Here is a 17,257-nt window from a genome sequence, read left to right as displayed (position 1 = left end):
ATAATGTAGATGAATCCATACAATCCCCCATATAATGTAGATGAATCCATTCCCCCATATAATGTAGATGAATCCATTCCCCCATATAATGTAGATGAATCCATTCCCCCATATAATGTAGCTGAATCCATTCCCCCATATAATGTAGCTGAATCCATTCCCCCATATAATGTAGCTGAATCCATACATATTCTCCCATATAATGTAGCTGAATCCATACACATTCCCCCATATAATGTAGATGAATCCATTCCCCCATATAATGTAGATGAATCCATTCCCCCATATAATGTAGCTGAATCCATTCCCCCATATAATGTAGCTGAATCCATTCCCCCATATAATGTAGCTGAATCCATTCCCCCATATAATGTAGATGAATCCATTCCCCCATATAATGTAGATGAATCCATTCCCCCATATAATGTAGCTGAATCCATTCCCCCATATAATGTAGCTGAATCCATTCCCCCATATAATGTAGCTAAATCCATACACATTCCCCCATATAATGTAGCTGAATCCATACACATTCCCCCATATAATGTAGATGAATCCATTCCCCCATATAATGTAGCTGAATCCATTCCCCCATATAATGTAGCTGAATCCATACACATTCCCCCATACAATGTAGATGAATCCATACACATTCACCCCATATAATGTAGCTGAATCCATACACATTCCCCCATATAATGTAGATGAATCCATACACATTCACCCCATATAATGTAGCTGAATCCATACACATTCCCCCATATAATGTAGATGAATCCATACACATTCACCCCATATAATGTAGCTGAATCCATACACATTCCCCCATATAATGTAGCTGAATCCATTCCCCCATATAATGTAGCTGAATCCATTCCCCCATATAATGTAGCTGAATCCATACACATTCCCCCATACAATGTAGCTGAATCCATTCCCCCATATAATGTAGATGAATCCATTCCCCCATATAATGTAGCTGAATCCATACACATTCCCCCATATAATGTAGCTGAATCCATTCCCCCATATAATGTAGCTGAATCCATTCCCCCATATAATGTAGCTGAATCCATACACATTCCCCCATATAATGTAGCTAAATCCATACACATTCCCCCATATAATGTAGCTGAATCCATACACATTCCCCCATATAATGTAGATGAATCCATTCCCCCATATAATGTAGATGAATCCATACACATTCACCCCATATAATGTAGCTGAATCCATACACATTCCCCCATATAATGTAGATGAATCCATACACATTCCCCCATATAATGTAGCTGAATCCATACACATTCCCCCATATAATGTAGCTGAATCCATTCCCCCATATAATGTAGCTGAATCCATACACATTCCCCCATACAATGTAGATGAATCCATACACATTCACCCCATATAATGTAGCTGAATCCATACACATTCCCCCATATAATGTAGATGAATCCATACACATTCACCCCATATAATGTAGCTGAATCCATACACATTCCCCATATAATGTAGATGAATCCATACACATTCACCCCATATAATGTAGCTGAATCCATACACATTCCCCCTATAATGTAGCTGAATCCATTCCCCATATAATGTAGCTGAATCCATTCCCCATATAATGTAGCTGAATCCATACACATTCCCCCATACAATGTAGCTGAATCCATTCCCCCATATAATGTAGATGAATCCATTCCCCCATATAATGTAGCTGAATCCATACACATTCCCCCATATAATGTAGCTGAATCCATTCCCCCATATAATGTAGCTGAATCCATTCCCCCATATAATGTAGCTGAATCCATACACATTCCCCCATATAATGTAGCTAAATCCATACACATTCCCCCATATAATGTAGCTGAATCCATACACATTCCCCCATATAATGTAGATGAATCCATTCCCCCATATAATGTAGATGAATCCATACACATTCACCCCATATAATGTAGCTGAATCCATACACATTCCCCCATATAATGTAGATGAATCCATACACATTCCCCCATATAATGTAGCTGAATCCATACACATTCCCCCATATAATGTAGCTGAATCCATTCCCCCATATAATGTAGCTGAATCCATTCCCCCATATAATGTAGCTGAATCCATACACATTCCCCCATATAATGTAGCTGAATCCATTCCCCCATATAATGTAGATGAATCCATTCCCCCATATAATGTAGCTGAATCCATTCCCCCATAAAATGTAGCTGAATCCATACACATTCCCCCATACAATGTAGCTGAATCCATACACATTCCCCCATACAATGTAGATTAATCCATACACATTCACCCAATACAAACAGACACACTTAAATGTATTCTTGAACATCCAGTTCCTCCTCGTGAACATTCTCACTAAGCACATCATCTTGCTTACTGTCCCTAAGTGCTCTGTCAAGGGTAACCCTCACGTAATTAGAATATTTAATAGGATCTCTATGGTAACCCCCTTCACACTCTTCATCAAAGCAGTGCTATCAGACAAGAATGTACGTCTTGATCTCTCCTATTTGATGATCTGAGGAACCAGGCGGTAGGGTTAGCTTCCCTAAGACGCTAACTAGACTTTTACCTGTCAGTTGAAATTGAAGATGAATCATCAAATATCCAATATGTTGCTGTACACGTAGACATCTTTGATTCCATCCATCCTTTAACTTGCAGGGAAGGATTCAGCATGTCAGGGTGTTACACCATGTTAGTACTGTGTCGTGTGTATAGAATTTAAGAAAGCTTTAGGACCTACTCTATTTTTTTCTTATTTTTTTTTGGGGGGGGTTGGTAGATCAGCTTAATATTGCAGATAGATTGCAACTTCCATCAATGTAATTGTCTGCATCACTTCCAATCCCCCATGTTTTATATATATATATATATATTGTGATGTCACGAGAGGCTGTGTCCTGGAGGGACGTTACATCCCCCTGAGGTGGCTGCAAACTCAGACAGCTATGGCTCCATCTGCTGGTATGGTCGGGAACTCCACCCCTCTATGGCCAATCTTCCCACGCAGCTGAAACCAATCAGGAGCTGATGAGCTGAAGGTTTGTTGAAGGGAAGAGACACGGTCTCCAAGCTGGGCTCTCTGGAGGACAAGAGTGCTGCACGTCCACTTCCATGAGGAATATAAGGATTTGGAGATACTTACCTTTGGGAAATACTTCACCTTTGGATATATGCACCTGTGGAAATACGTGTGGGACATTTGGAAGGACGTTTTGCTGGGTTGGCCACTAGCTGCAACGTGGAATACAGTAAGACTGGGAAAAGTTATTTGAGCGAGGGAGAGTTATGATTTTGGATGTGGAAGAGACATCCCTGAACTGGTAACCCTTAAAGAGCCACCGAGAACAGAATTGTGTTATACTTTCGTTAGTTTCCCAAGACCTTTAATAAAATCCTTGTTTTGGTTGAACCTGGTCTCCTTGCACTACTTGAGCAATCCCGCTGAAAGCTGTGTAGCCTCTCGTGACATCACAGATGGTGGAGAATACAGGTACGCTCAAGCGTTAATAGTGCATGTCAGAGGAGGGATACCGAAGGTTTGATCACCCAGTTTTTCCCAAGTTGGCCGTAGGCTCCCCGCCGACTGAAATGGAGGACATATTGAAAGCCCTTGTTGCTGGCCAGCAAGCCCAGATGCAAGCAAACGTGGCTCTCTTGGAGGAGCAAAAGAAAGCCAACCTTCTGAAGGCAGAGGAATTGCAGTTGCAGAGACAGAGGGTGGTCCAAAATACCCGCCCAATAAAGGCAAGTGACTTTATATCTAAGATGGGAGCACCGATGACATTGAGGCATACCTGCATGCATTTGAGGCCACGGCCACTAGGGAAGCCTGGCCCAAGCAACAGTGGGTTGGTCTGTTAGCCCCCTTTCTAACCGGGAATCGCTGAATGCTGTCCGGGACCTGGGCCCTGACCAGGTTACTGACTATGATGCCCTGAAGTCTGAGATCCTCAGCAGATATGGACTCACAAAGTTTGGTATGTTGCCCAGCGCTTTCACGGCTGGACCTTCCAACCAGACCAACCTCCTCGGGCGCAGATGCATGAACTTGTCCGAATCGCAAGGAAATGGCTGGATCCGCGAAGAGGAATACAGGCAGCGGCGGTGGTGGAGGCCGTTGTGGTGGATCGTTACCTCACGCGCCCCTGCCTTATAGAGGCAAAACGGTTCATCAGTCAACAGGCCTTGACCACGGCTGATCTGACCGTGGAAGCTGTGGAAAAGTACCAGGCCACAGCGGAGATGCTGAATGCTTCCCAAAAAGACCCCAGGAGTGCGGCCCCACCACAAATGGGAAGAACCCCGTCCAAAGGACCCCAAGGTCTCGAACCCAGCCACGTCAGGACTTATCCCGGCCCAGGGGAGCCAAAAACCAGGCGGGGCCAAGAAGAGTACACCAGGAGGGGAAACTTCGACAGTGTTACCGTGTGGGGAGATGGGACATATCTCCTGGCAGTGTGGGAAACCAGCCGATGAACCTATGCCCACTGCGGAGTCCTCCAGCTCAGCACCCACACACCGTTTTGCCTCGCTCTTGGGAGTCGTAGATGGCGGCCCAGATCGACACCCCCAACCTGCCCGGTAACTGTGAATCACCATGATGTGGAGGCCTTACTGGATTCTGGTAGCCGGGCCACCCTGGTGCGTAAGGATTTGGTGGGCCCAACGTGTCTGACCCCGGGGAAAAGTCCTCCCAGTTTCCTGTGTCCATGGGGACACCAGAGAATACCCCATTACTGAACTTACAATGACCAGCACACGGGGAACCATACACAGACGGCGGGGGTGGTTGATTCCCTCCCCGTCCCTGTCCTAATTGGACGAGACTGCCCAGCCTTTTACCCACTCTGGAGAGAGTCTCAGGAGAGGATAACCCGAGTACCTCGGAAACGGAGAGGCAAGACTCATCCTGGGAAGCTTCGGTGCAATCCCTCCGAATTACTCACTCCCGCCCGGGCTCTGATAGGGATGGCAGGTGCCCAGACCGACACAGAGACGGAGCTACAGAATCTGGACAAAGAACTGTCTGGTCTGAAGGGGACCCGCTGAGAGGTATCGTTTGTTAAAGCAACAGTTAGACATGAAGACAGAGAAGAGTTAGATATCCTCCAGGCTAAACTCCAACAGAGCTCCTTCCTAAGCAACAGGAGGAGCTGGAGAGGCTGCGCAGGACCATCGAGGAGTGTGAGGAGACCCTGCACGCAGTAGTAAGGAGGTCCAGAAGAAGGCAGAGGAGAAGTACAAGGTGTTGGAGAACAAGATGAAGAATGCGGAGGCAGAGAGAAGGAACTGAAAGCTGCTCAACAGAAGCTAAACTCTGCTAAAACCAAGGCTGATGCGTTCAGTAAGAAACTCAAGGAGAGACAACAGGAGGCTGAGTCCCTGGTCCTAGAGGTGGAGGAGTTGAAGAGAGAGCAGGCTGGCAAGCACCACGGCAATGCGGACGCCCTCTCCCGGCGTGATGCCTTCTTCGCTGCCTTTACCCCGACGAGGACGTCGGTCCCGAGGAGGGGGATGTGTGATGTCACGAGAGGCTGTGTCCTGGAGGGACGTTACATCCCCCTGAGGTGGCTGCAAACTCAGACAGCTATGGCTCCATCTGCTGGTATGGTCGGGAACTCCACCCCTCTATGGCCAATCTTCCCACGCAGCTGAAACCAATCAGGAGCTGATGAGCTGAAGGTTTGTTGAAGGGAAGAGACACGGTCTCCAAGCTGGGCTCTCTGGAGGACAAGAGTGCTGCACGTCCACTTCCATGAGGAATATAAGGATTTGGAGATACTTACCTTTGGGAAATACTCACCTTTGGATATATGCACCTGTGGAAATACGTGTGGGACATTTGGAAGGACGTTTTGCTGGGTTGGCCACTAGCTGCAACGTGGAATACAGTAAGACTGGGGAAAAGTTATTTGAGCGAGGGAGAGTTATGATTTTGGATGTGGAAGAGACATCCCTGAACTGGTAACCCTTAAAGAGCCACCCGAGAACAGAATTGTGTTATACTTTCGTTAGTTTCCCAAGACCTTTAATAAAATCCTTGTTTTGGTTGAACCTGGTCTCCTTGCACTACTTGAGCAATCCCGCTGAAAGCTGTGTAGCCTCTCGTGACATCACAATATATACACACACATATATACACACATACATACATATACATACATATACAGAAGGATCTGGAGAAGGTCTGTATGGAGGAGTGGGCCAAAATCCCTGCTGCAGTGTGTGCAAACCTGGTCAAGACCTACAGGAAACGTATGATCTCTGTAATTGCAAACAAAGGTTTCTGTACCAAATATTAAGTTCTGCTTTTCTGATGTATCAAATACTTATGTCATGCAATAAAATGCAAATGAATTACTTAAAAATCATGTACAATGTGATTTTCTGGATTTTTTAGATTCCGTCTCTCACAGTTGAAGTGTACCTATGATAAAAATGACAGACCTCTACATGCTTTGTAAGTAGGAAAACCTGCAAAATCGGCAGTGTATCAAATACTTGTTCTCCCCACTGTGGGTGTGTATGTGTGTATATGTATAGGTATATGTGTATGTATGTGTATATATATATATATATATATATATATATATATATATATATATATATATATATATATATATATATTATACACATACATACACATATATTTATACATATACACACATACACACCCACATACACACCCACATACATACATACATACATACATACATACATACATACATACATACATACATACATACAGTGAGGGAAAAAAGTATTTGATCCCCTGCTGATTTTGTACGTTTGCCCACTGACAAAGAAATGATCAGTCTATAATTTTAATGGTAGGTTTATTTGAACAGTGAGAGACAGAATAACAACAAAAACATCCAGAAAAACGCATGTCAAAAATGTTATAAATTGATTTGCATTTTAATGAGGGAAATAAGTATTTGACCCCTCTGCAAAACATTACTTAGTACTTGGTGGCAAAACCCTTGTTGGCAATCACAGAGGTCAGACGTTTCTTGTAGTTGGCCATCAGGTTTGCACACATCTCAGGAGGGATTTTGTCCCACTTTGCAGATCTTCTCCAAGTCATTAAGGTTTCAAGGCTGACGTTTGGCAACTCAAACCTTCAGCTCCCTCCACAGATGTTCTATGGGATTAAGGTCTGGAGACTGTCTAGGCCACTCCAGGACCTTAATGTGCTTCTTCTTGAGCCACTCCTTTGTTGCCTTGGCCGTGTGTTTTGGGTCATTGTCATGCTGGAATACCCATCCACGACCCATTTTCAATGCCCTGGCTGAGGGAAGGAGATTCTCACCCGAGATTTGACGGTACATGGCCCCGTCCATCGTCCCTTTGATGCAGTGAAGTTGTCCTGTCCCCTTAGCAGAAAAACATCCCCAAAAGCATAATGTTTCCCACCTCCATGTTTGACGGTGGGGATGGTGTTCTTGGGGTCATAGGCAGCATTCCTCCTCCTCCAAACACGGCTAGTTGAGTTGATGCCAAAGAGCTCGATTTTGGTCTCAGCTGACCACAACACTTTCACCCAGTTCTCCTCTGAATCATTCAGATGTTCATTGGCAAACTTCAGACGGCCCTGTATATGTGCTTTCTTGAGCAGGGAGACCTTGCGTGCGCTGCAGAATTTCAGTCCTTCATGGCGTAGTGTGTTACCAATTGTTTTCTTGGTGACCATGGTCCCAGCTGCCTTGAGATCATTGACAAGATCCTCCCGTGTAGTTCTGGGCTGATTCCTCACCGTTCTCATGATCATTGCAACTCCACGAGGTGAGATCTTGCATGGATTCCCAGGCCGAGGGAGATTGACAGTTATTTTGTGTTTCTTCCATTTGCGAATAATCGCACCAACTGTTGTCACCTTCTCACCAAGCTGCTTGGCAATGGTCTTGTATCCCATTCCAGCCTTGTGTAGGTCTACAATCTTGTCCCTGACATCCTTGGAGAGCTCTTTGGTCTTGGCCATGGTGGAGAGTTTGGAATCTGATTGATTGATTGCTTCTGTGTACAGGTGTCTTTTATACAGGTAACAAACTGAGATTAGGAGCACTCCTTTAAGAGTGTGCTCCTAATCTCAGCTCGTTACCGTGTTTCAAAGACACCTGGGAGCTCAGAAATCATTCTGATTGAGAGGGGTCAAATACTTTTTCCCTAATTAAAATGCAAATCAATTTATAACGTTTTTGACATGCGTTTCTCTGGATTCACTGTTCAAATAAACCTACCATTAAAATTATAGACTGATCATTTATTTTTCCGTGGGCAAACGTACAAAATCAGCAGGGGATCAAATAATTTTTTCCCTCACTGTACATATCCTTTAAAAAAATATATATATATTCCCCTTTATTACTTTCCAACCCCGCCACCCTTTCCCCACTTGCAGTAAACTAGTGAACAACAACGCCTAGGACTCTACTTCCAGCCCATACCCACTATCTACATTTTATGGACACAGTCAATTTTACACTAATTACATTTCGTTTGTTCTTTCTCCTGAACTTCTTCTACTCTCAACCTCTCCGATCATTTTCATGATGTCCATCCGGTTTGCTTCTATATGCCATATCTTTCTAACTGTGCTCTTTCACAAAAGCTCCCAACCTACAACCCATACACTTATTATGGACACAGCGTGCCTACATTATTAGTTATCTTGTTATTGTTTGTTGTTAGTTGTTATTAGTCCCATCCTTCAATTCCATTCAATACCTCCCATATATCTTTTAACACCATCCATATAGGATTTCTATTTGCCATATATATTTCAACTGTACTGTGATGTGAGTCGGACCTACTCTTGACGTACATTGTGGGCCTTTAAATCCTGAGAATCACAATTTTGTTGTGAGTGTGTACGTTTGTGTGCCAATGTGTGTGTGACTCTACATTACTGCCAGCCTCTATCTGTTGACCCCTCCAGACGTCTTTGTTCTCCACAGGCAGATCAGACACCTCTCGTTACTTGGTCACCTTCTAGTCACAAGGATGTCTCACACATCTCTTCATCCAGCCATCCGCCATCTTCTCCTCTCTCTGGTCCTTGACGACTCAGGAGCTGCTGTCATATTTACTATTCCACCACTTGTTCACAGTGATCGGTTCTACTTGAATATCATAAGAAACAGTAGTTATACCATTTCTTGAACAATAAGAGAACAGAGAGAATGCATGTCATGGTAACCTGTGCATTGAGGAAACAACGTGTAGCCTACCATGATAGTTTTTATTTCAAGTCATTCAGATCCAAGATGCAGTAGTCATACCAATGCATGATGTCAAATAACAGAACTAACCATTGCCACTGAAATGCATGTATTGAGTTAAACTAAATGTTGTTTGACATTGTTATGGTAATTGGCCTTGGGATCTAAAGCATCTGTCACTGTGAAGCTACAGCGCCTACGTCATGGCCACATTGTCAGGTTGTTTTTATCCCGGCTTACATAGGCCTATGTGCCAATTAGTAACAACAGCGGCTGTATTAAGACCCTGTAGCATCACTGCTTTGAAAACCCACCCACTTTTTAGAAAGGGAATAGGGTGTCATTTGGGACTCACACAAGGAAGGAGCAGCTCTAACCTGTAAATATGAATATGTAGATTTTCAGCTTTTGTCTGCATCTAAGCCTTTTGTCTGCATCTAAGCCTATTTACAGTATTAATAAGGTGGGCGTTCAAAGCATTGACATCGTGTGTTTCACCATGCGTGCGATGCGACTGGAACAACAAAAGTTGTGTGTACGGTGTGTGTGTCCTATCTGTAATTACTGTACAGGGCCAGATCAGATGGCACGGTTGTCTTGGGAGGTTTCACGTGTGCTATGAAGCGTCCATTTTCTTTGCACACACACACACACACACAGGCCTACACACAAACACACACAGGCGTACACACACACACACACACAGGCGTACACACACACACAGGCGTACACACATACATAGACACACACCCGCGAGTGAGTGCACACACACGGTCACACACACACACACACACACAAACAGACACACGCACAAACACGGTAGATTTCGCATGTCAATAAGACACACAGCCTCGTCCAGGTAACGTTTGATAAGAAGAAAACATAATTATATCAACAATATTTGAAATGGAAATTGGTGTTCTGGCATCATCTCTGGAGGTGGCTGTCTCAGCCGTGAAATGTAGGTTCCGTCCCAAATGGAACCCTATTTGGCACCCAAAGGGCACATAGGGTTCTGGGCAAAAGGAGTGCACTATAAAGTGTGCCGTCTGGGATACACCCTTAGACTAACAAAGGGGTTCATTATCAAGTTCATGGTCTCTTGGTGTTTTCTTATAAAAACATAATAAAATTGTAAATCTGTGGATGGTACATTGGTTGGCTGCCGTGTGGAGAGAATGTGTTATATTTCTCCTCCAACACCTGGCTCTAGACCTACTGTCTGCCGTGTGGAGAGGAAGAGAGGAGGAAGAGAGGAGAAAGAGAGGAGGAGAGGAGGAGAGGAGGGAGAGGAGGAAGAGAGGAGGAGAGGAGGAGAGGAGGAGAGGAGGAAGGGAGGAAAAAGAGAGGAGGAGAGGAGGAGAGGAGGAAGAGAGGAGGAAGAGAGGAGAAATAGAGGAGGAAGAGAGGAGGAGAGGAGGAGAGGAGGAAGAGAGGAGGAAGAGAGGAGAAATAGAGGAGGAAGAGAGGAGGAGAGGAGGAAGAGAGGAGGAGGAAGAGAGGAGAAAGAGAGAAAGAGAGGAGGAAGGGAAGAGGAGGAGGAGAGGAGGAGGAGAGGAGGAAGAGAGGAGAAATAGAGGAGGAGAGGAGGAGAGGAGAAAGAGAGGAGAAAGAGAGGAGAAAGAGAGGAGGAAGAGAGGAGGAGAGGAGGAAGAGAGGAGGAAGAGAGGAGGAAGAGAGGAGAAATAGAGGAGGAGAGGAGGAGAGGAGGAAGAGAGGAGGAAGAGAGGAGGAAGAGAGGAGAAATAGAGGAGGAGAGGAGGAGAGGAGGAAGAGAGGAGAAAGAGGGGAGAAAGAGAGGAGAAAGAGAAGAGGAGAGGAGGAAGAGAGGAGGAAGAGAGGAGGAAGAGAGGAGAAAGAGAGGAGGAGAGGAGGAAGAGAGGAGGAGAGGAGGAAGATAGGAGGAAGAGAGGAGGAAGAGAGGAGAAAGAGAGGAGAAAGAGAGGAGGAGAGGAGGAGAGGAGGAGAGGAAGAAGAGACTAGAAGAGACTTTATATAACGTAGCATTATGCAACACTTCACACACAGACACAACTACACACACACACAACTACACACACACACACACGCACACACACACACACAGACACAACTACACACACACACACACACACCACACTGATAGGTACAGTGATCAGATGTGAAGTCTTTGCCTACTTTACCTCAGATTATGTCCCAGGGAGGATTGTTGGGGGGAAATCAGGATACAGCAATCTCTTTTTAATTACTTTGAATAAGGTAATGTCTTTCTGTTTAGATTTGTTTTCTAAATACATCTGACATGATGAGCTCACACCAAACAAATGGGGTTATTTATTTATTTTATTTAACCTTTATTTAGGCAGGGGAGCACCATTGAGACCAAAGTCAATTTTTTGAGGGAGCCCTGAATGCAGTCCAAGAAATGACCTAAAATGACAAGTAGTATAGGAAACACATGAAGATAAATACAAAAATGAATGGGTTCCATACCCCCATTCCAAAAACACATATTGCATGTCTCCGTGCTCATCTCCTCTAACTGAGAAAACATTACCCTATTTTTAAATTATAATGATGCAAACTGGGAGGTATAAGGAGATCACATGACATACTGTTGGTGTGCGATCTCTTTCTAAAGCAGGCAGTTGTATTAGAGTTCAAAAGGGGACTATGTGCATGCATGCATGAATTCAGGGAAAACATTTGCCAGCCGCATCCACAAAGGCGTGATTAAATTCCCTCCTGGCCATGGGTAAACATAATTTAATTTCTCACATGGCCTAAACATGGGTTAGTCAGTATCCCTAGTCGCTTCCATCAACATTAAAGGTGCGATCTGCAAAATATACTGCTGTTCATTGGTCATTTCAATTAAAGCATCTCCAGCCCCATCCCTCAGCTCAATAGCAAACTACGTGGCGGGGCTGAAGTTTTGTTGTTTTTCGAATTAAGTAGCTTTTCGAATTCAAGAGGATGGATGTGTTGAATGTTAATCTAATCACTCTGCTGTGGGTGTCTACAGTACAGCACAGTGTGGAAGATGTTGTGAGGGAAGTCTTGGAATTGGAAGGAGCTGACACATGCTCAACTGTTCCCCCTCTTTGCGTAGTAACACTCAAAAACAGGAAATACTGAAACCAGAGAGTGTCTGAACTGACATCAGCGTAATCCTCTCACTACCCACTGTACATGTCCCTTCCCTTTCACCAAGCTTATTAAGGCTACTTCTTCATTCACTAATCCTCTTTTTCATGGATTCACGCCCAAATCCAGGCTGTTGCTTTATCTGCTTAGGAAGAATAGTGATGGACAAGCGCACACACACACACACACCCACACACACACACATACACACACACACAGTTTTGTATTGCTATCCTTGTGGGGACCAAATAATTGATTCCCATCTAAAATCCTATTTTCCCTAACCCCTAACCCAAAATCTAACCCTAACCCTAACCTTAACCCTTAACCTAACCATAATCCTAACCTTAACCCAAAGCCTAACCTTGACTCCAAACCCCTAACCCTAAAACTATACCTACTGTAACCCTAACTCCAGCCCTTACCTAACCCTCAACCTAACTGTAACCCCTAACCCTAACCCTAACCATAATTGTAACCCTAACCCTAAACCTAACCCTTAAGGCTAAAATAGCATTTTTCCTCATTTGGACCGGAAAAATGTCCCCACTTGTCCGACTTTTCCTTGTTTTACTATCCTTGTGAGGACTTCTGGTACCCACAAGGACAGTTAAACAAAAATACACACAAACACTCCCTCTCTGTGTAAATGGCTTGACCTTGCTTCACGTGCCTTCCTGTTCGATCTCAAGCATACTAATGTGTGTGTGCTGCAGGCAGAGAAATGCAGAGCCATGGCTTTTGTGTCAGTTAGTCAGTCAGTCAGCCTGGTTCTCTGGCTCCCAATCTGATCATTAGTAGTAGTGCTGCCTGTCTGTCTGTCTGCCGGCCTGTCTGCCTGTCTGTCTGTCTGTTTGTCTGCCGGCCGGCCTGTCTGTCTGTCTGTCTGTCTGTCTGTCTGTCTGTCTGTCTGTCTGTCTGTCTGTCTGTCTGTCTGTCTGCCTGCCTGCCTGCCTGCCTGCCTGCCTGTCTGTCTGTCTGTCTGTCTGTCTGTCTGTCTGCCGGCCTGTCTGTCTGTCTGCCTGTCTGTCGTTCCTGTTGCTGCAGTCATGGGATTCTAACCAATGCTCTTATTCACTTACTGCTCAGGGCAGGGTACTGTTACTGCTCAGGGCAGGGTACTATTACTGCTCAGGGCAGGGTACTATTACTGCTCAGGGCAGGGTACTATTACTGTTCAGGGCAGGGTACTGTTACTGCTCAGGGCAGGGTACTATTACTGCTCAGGGCAGGGTACTATTACTGCTCAGGGCAGGGTACTATTACTGTTCAGGGCAGGGTACTGTTACTGCTCAGGCCAGGGTACTGTTACTGCTCAGGGCAGGGTACTGTTACTGCTCAGGGCAGGGTACTATTACTGTTCAGGGCAGGGTACTATTACAAGATGTATTTGTCAAGCTAACCAATATACCATTTAGAAGAAGCTTTATATATGTATGCTGTACTTGTATGCAGTTGTAGTGCTCATGGCAAATGGATAATGTATTAATGGAGTGTAGTAAAATCTTTGGTTTATAAGGTATTATGTAGAATGAAAGTGCAGTTCAGAGCTACTGTGGTTTATACCTGAGTAGAATTGTTATACGATACTGTGCTGCTTTTGTGACTGTTTTTATGTGATCAAACTGTGGTGCATTATGGGAATCACAGAATTGACCCAGTCAATTCTTCTAATAAGCTAGGCCCATATGTGCTGATCTAGGACCAGGTCCTCCTCGTCCATGTAATCTTATTCATTATGATCTAAAAGGCTAAACTGATCCTATATCAGCTATCCCACTCTGAGACGCTTTGTTGTCCCTCTCACTCATGTTCATCACAAGGTTTTACCATCCAGAACCTAATTCTCCCATTTCTTCATCACCAACAGGGTGTCTGTACCATGACAACAGCCTTTCTTCACTTCTTCTTCCTGGCGTCGTTCTGCTGGGTCCTGACGGAGGCTTGGCAGTCCTACATGGCCGTCACCGGGAAGGTCCGCACCAGGCTCATCAGGAAGAGGTTCCTCTGTCTGGGATGGGGTGAGTGTCTCTGTCTGGGATGGGGAGAGTGTCTCTGTCTGGGATGGGGAGAGTGTCTCTGTCTGGGATGGGGAGAGTGTCTCTGTCTGGGATGGGGAGAGTGTCTCTGTCTGGGATGTGGAGAGTGTCTCTGTCTCTGTCTGGGATGGAGAGAGTGTCTCTGTCTCTGTCTGGGATGGGGAGAGTGTCTCTGTCTGGGATAGGGAGAGTGTCTCTGTCTGGGATGGGGAGAGTGTCTCTGTCTGGGATGGGGAGAGTGTCTCTGTCTGGGATGGGGAGAGTGTCTCTGTCTGGGATGGGGAGAGTGTCTCTGTCTGGGATGGGGAGAGTGTCTCTGTCTGGGATGGGGAGAGTGTCTCTGTCTGGGATGTGGAGAGTGTCTCTGTCTCTGTCTGGGATGGGGAGAGTGTCTCTGTCTCTGTCTGGGATGGGGAGAGTGTCTCTGTCTGGGATGGAGAGAGTGTCTCTGTCTCTGTCTGGGATGGGGAGAGTGTCTCTGTCTGGGATGGGGAGAGTGTCTCTGTCTGGGATGGGGAGAGTGTATCTGTCTGGGATGGGGAGAGTGTCTCTGTCTGGGATGGGGAGAGTGTCTCTGTCTGGGATGTGGAGAGTGTCTCTGTCTGGGATGGGGAGAGTGTCTCTGTCTCTGTCTGGGATGGGGAGAGTGTCTCTGTCTGGGATGGGGAGAGTGTCTCTGTCTGGGATAGGGAGAGTGTCTCTGTCTGGGATGGGGAGAGTGTCTCTGTCTGGGATGGGGAGAGTGTCTCTGTCTGGGATGTGGAGAGTGTCTCTGTCTGGGATGGGGAGAGTGTCTCTGTCTCTGTCTGGGATGGAGAGAGTGTCTCTGTCTCTGTCTGGGATAGGGAGAGTGTCTCTGTCTCTGTCTGGGATGGGGAGAGTGTCTCTGTCTGGGATGGAGAGAGTGTCTCTGTCTCTGTCTGGGATAGGGAGAGTGTCTCTGTCTGGGATAGGGAGAGTGTCTCTGTCTGGGATAGGGAGAGTGTCTCTGTCTGGGATGGGGAGAGTGTCTCTGTCTGGGATGGGGAGAGTGTCTCTGTCTGGGATGGGGAGAGTGTCTCTGTCTGGGATGGGGAGAGTGTCTCTGTCTCATGGGTCATGACTCTGAAATGCCTTGGTCTCTCTCTATTGGTTCGTAGGTCTGTTCTTTAATGCGTCTATTTATCTCTCTGCCCCTCCCTTTTCTCTGAGTGTGTGTCTCCTGGGTCATGACTGCAGAAAGTATTGGTTTCTCTGATATCTGTCTTTGGGCCCCTCTATATATCTGTCTCTGTTTCTCTCTCTGTTTCTCTCTCATCTCTCTCTCTCTCTCTCCTCATCTGTCGTCCTCCTGTCAGCTAGGTTCTGTGTTGCAGTGCTGATGTGCTCTCTCCGTTCCAACTCTCCTAGGGATCTGTAAATGGACTTCCCTTGGGCTGTAGGGAGATTGAGGAGCTAGCCTGGTGGTTGTTTCCTCATAGGAGTTCACTACGACATGGCTGATAGCTAGGATGGAACCCAGGCATATGCAGTGTTGTAGCACAAGGCTTCTGTTGTTGTTGTCTTTTTATGGTACAACGAGCTAAACTAGAAGACACCGCTCTGCTACTAAGTGATAAAGGAAACTAGTGCATGTATGATTATTATTAAAGTATTTCTATATAGATATACATCAGGCCACACAGAGAGAGAGAGAGAGAGAGAGAGAGAGAGAGAGAGAGAGAGAGAGAGAGAGAGAGAGAGAGAGAGAGAGAGAGAGAGGGAGGAGAGAGAGAGAGAGAGAAGAGAGAGAGAGAGAGAGAGAGAGAGAGAGAGAGAGAGAGAGAGAGAGAGAGAGAGAGAGAGAGTGTGTGAGAGAAACATACTGCTAAGTACAGTTGAACCTAGAGGTTTTCGACCCGTTTCTAAATGGACCTGAGGCTTTCCCATCCAGACCCGCTATGCATGAATAAATAAATTGAGAAACCCGTTCAGAACGGACCCGAGGACAACTAGACCCGTTCCGTATAGACTTGGTCGGATCCAGTCAGCATCAATTTCTCTCTCTCGCTACTGCAGAAGTCAGTTAAAATTACATACACATACCTGAGACCCATGACAATCATATCAGATCAGATCCGACCCAGACCCGTGACATTATTTAGAATTCTGTATCTGGACCCGCTCGGGTCCCGGATCGGGTCTCAGGTATTCGGGTACAGGTGGATCCGTGAAGACCTCTAGTTGAACCTGTATGTCATACTGACCTCTCATCCAAGGACCTCTTACCTTTTTTTATTTAACCAGGTAAGCCAGTTGAGAACAAGTTCTCATTTACAACTGCGACCTGGCCAAGATAAAGCAAAGCAGTGCGATAAAAACAACAACACAGAGTTACATATGGGGTAAACAAAGCATAAAGTCAAAAATACAACAGAAAATATATATACAGTGTGTGCGAATGTAGTAAGTTATGGAGGTAAGGCAATAAATAGGCCATAGTGCAAAATAATTACAATTTACCTACAGTAAAGACACTTCCGAAATCTCTTTTAAGAATCCAATTGATTACGAAAGAGCCCACACACTCATTCCTCCTGTTACCTAGCAACAAAAAAGTCTCTCTCTCTTTATTTGTCATTGCAGTTCTAGGCCGAGCTACTGGCTGAGAGAGAGAGAGAGAGAGAGAGAAAGAGAGAGAGAGAGATGTTCTTTAAGTGTAAAGGTAAAAGCTGATATGTAAAGACAGGCTAAATGTAAATGTGGAATGTCTGATAGAAACGGGTGGTCTTGCTCGATGTTAGAAGGTTAGACGTTGTATGGTCATGTTAGGAGAGCAGGAAATAGATTTGTTGTATCTTTGCTGTATCTTTT

General features: G+C 45.3%; 1 pseudogene; it reads left to right on the top strand.

Annotated features, from left to right (window-relative positions):
• Window positions 1–4,586: 4,586 nt before the first annotated feature.
• The window catches only part of LOC123486328, a 47,079-nt pseudogene continuing 34,408 nt past the window's right edge, over window positions 4,587–17,257 (top strand).

Source organism: Coregonus clupeaformis, unplaced genomic scaffold (assembly GCF_020615455.1).
Source record: "Coregonus clupeaformis isolate EN_2021a unplaced genomic scaffold, ASM2061545v1 scaf1145, whole genome shotgun sequence".
Lineage (NCBI taxonomy): Eukaryota > Metazoa > Chordata > Actinopteri > Salmoniformes > Salmonidae > Coregonus > Coregonus clupeaformis.
Note: the sequence above shows the minus strand (reverse complement) of the source record. Positions and strands in the feature narration are given on the sequence as shown.